The 2,829-nt window shown below is 42.2% G+C and overlaps 1 pseudogene; it reads left to right on the forward strand.

Annotated features, from left to right (window-relative positions):
- Nucleotides 1-506: 506 nt before the first annotated feature.
- LOC138090186 (receptor-interacting serine/threonine-protein kinase 2 pseudogene) lies at nucleotides 507-2,122 on the forward strand (annotated as a pseudogene).
- Nucleotides 2,123-2,829: the final 707 nt, after the last annotated feature.

The following is a 2,829-nucleotide window of genomic DNA, read 5'->3' on the forward strand; positions in this document are numbered from 1 at the left end:
TAGACTTCTGTGTATACATAATTAAAAAGTACCGCTGATAGAGTAATCAAATATGCCTATCATACGTTCTATTAATATAAGATTTAAGATTCATATCAAGGCATTTTGGGTATTTTAAAAAGATTACCAAACAACATTTTAAAAATTTGAGCTCTAAAGGAGTGAAGAAGTTACTTTTATTACACAGTCCAAGCTCATTCATTAATATAAAAATGTGTTATTAAAACCACAAGTAGGGAGCTCCGAGCGGCGGGCAGCAGAGGCTGCCGCGCCCTGGAGGGCCGGATCGGTGAGAGGGAGCCCGTCACCGGAGTGCCTCGTCGCCTCGGCGTTAACCTGTCTCCAGAGGGAGTTCGCTCGGGCCCTGGATAAGGAGCGTGCGCGGGCCGCCTCGGGGATGAACGGCCTCGCGACCTAGTGTGCTGCCCGCACCGGGGCGGAGCTGCCGGCGCGGCGGGCAGTTCCGGGAGCGGCCGGCGGCCGGAGGGCCGGCACGGCCCGCCGCCATGAGCGCGGAGGCCGTCTGCAGCGCCTTGCCCGCCATCCCGTACCACAAGCTCGCCGACCTGCGCTTCCTGAGCCGCGGCGCGTCCGGCACCGTGTCGTCCGCCCGCCACGCCGACTGGCGCGTTCAGGTGGCCGTGAAGCACCTGCACATCCACAGCCCGCTGCTCGACAGTGAAAGAAATGATGTCTTAAGAGAAGCTGAAATTTTACACAAAGCTCGATTTAGTTACATTCTTCCAATTTTGGGAATTTGCAATGAGCCTGAATTTTTGGGAATAGTTACCGAATACATGCCAAATGGATCATTAAATGAGCTCCTACATAGAAAAATCGAATATCCTGATGTTCCTTGGCCATTGAGATTTCGTATTCTGCACGAGATTGCTCTAGGTGTAAACTACCTGCACAATATGAATCCTCCTCTACTTCACCATGACCTGAAGACTCAAAACATCTTACTGGACAATGAATTTCATGTTAAGATTGCAGATTTCGGTTTATCAAAATGGCGTATGATGTCCCTTTCACAATCACGAAGTAGTAAGTCTGCACCGGAAGGAGGGACGATTGTCTATATGCCACCTGAAAACTATGAGCCCGGACAGAAAGCGAGGGCTTCTGTCAAGCATGATATATATAGCTATGCAATTATTACATGTGAAGTCTTATCCAGAAAACAGCCTTTTGAAGACGTCACCAATCCTTTGCAGATTATGTATAGTGTGTCACAAGGATATCGACCTGACACTAATGAAGAAAATTTGCCACTTGATATACCTCATCGAGCACTTATGATCTCTCTAATAGAAAGTGGGTGGGTGCAAAATCCAGATGAAAGACCGTCTTTCTTAAAATGTTTAATAGAACTTGAACCAGTTTTGAGAACATTTGAAGAGATAACTTTTCTTGAAGCTGTTATTCAGCTAAAGAAAACAAAGAATGCTTCAAGAACTGTTCACTGAAGTGACAAGAAGAAAAGGGAGTTATCTCCGACCATACCTGTAAATTCTGGTCCACAGGAGGAATCATGTGGATCCTCTCAGCTCCATAAAACTAGTGGTTCTCCTGGAACCTCAGTGTCCCTGTCAACTCCTCAAGACAATGACTTTTTATCTGGAAAAACTGAAGATTTCTCTGCGCTGCGTCCGTGTTCAGTGATTCACAGTCAGGACAGAGACATCTGTGTGGATCATCGGGCAGCGTTCTGTAACCACAGGACTGCCCCATGCTCTTCAGCAATAGTGAATCCTCTCTCAGTTGAGGGAAACTCAGGGCGATTTCAGCCTGGTATAGCCCAACAGTGGATCCAGAGTAAAAGGGAAGACCTTGTAAGCCAGATGACTGAAGCCTGCCTTAACCAATCTCTAGACGCCCTCCTGTCCAGAGACTTGATAATGAAGGAGGACTATGAACTCATTAGTACCAAACCTACAAGGCCCTCAAAAGTCAGACAGTTATTGGATATCACTGACATTCAAGGAGAAGAATTTGCCAGAGTGATAGTACAAAAGTTGAAAGATAATAAGCAAATGGGTCTTCAGCCTTACCCAGAAATACTTGTGCTTTCTCAATCACCATCTTTAAATTCTTTCACAATAAAAGCCATAAAAAGTAACTCCTTCCAAGAAAAGAAGTCAGTGTATAAACGAGTAATTTATATATATTTTTTGCCTTGATAATGTTGTTTTCATGAGATTCATATGAGTATTTAAAACTTTAATGCAGTTTCTTCTTCAGATAAATATTAGTTTCCTTCCATGATATTATAGTATTTTTTTAAATTAATACAGTAGAAAGTTTGTGTTTTGCTGCACAGTTCAATTTTTATCTTCTTTGGCTAATTAAAATATTTTTTCAATTAATAATTATATGTTTCTTATACAAAGTAATGTTTTCAGGTTCCACGTGTTTCTCATGGAAACCATTTTCACATACGCTTTCTTTGTGGATTATTTGTTGTTTGAGATGCTTGGCTTTCTGAAGTGTACCCCTTAGACTTAAATCAGAGGTAGTCTAGCATTCTTACCCTACAGTCTTGGGTTCCAGTCCTCTTCAGAGTTGTTCATTAAGCTCTGTTATCCACATTACACATTTAAATGTTATTTATTGACCTCTTTAAAAGATTGTTTCAAAGATAAAGGAGTACAGCGTATAAAGAAAAACAATCCTTCAACATGTGCTTTACTCCTGTTTCTAGCCTGAACTAACAACCAGGATAACAACCAAAATTAACAGATTGATATGTATCATTCTATCGCTTTCTTCCTGTTCATATTTCAAATATATGCTCATTTGGGGAAGGATTGTTTCTTAATATTATCA

This window comes from Capricornis sumatraensis, chromosome 14 (assembly GCF_032405125.1).
Source record: "Capricornis sumatraensis isolate serow.1 chromosome 14, serow.2, whole genome shotgun sequence".
NCBI classification, from domain to species: domain Eukaryota; kingdom Metazoa; phylum Chordata; class Mammalia; order Artiodactyla; family Bovidae; genus Capricornis; species Capricornis sumatraensis.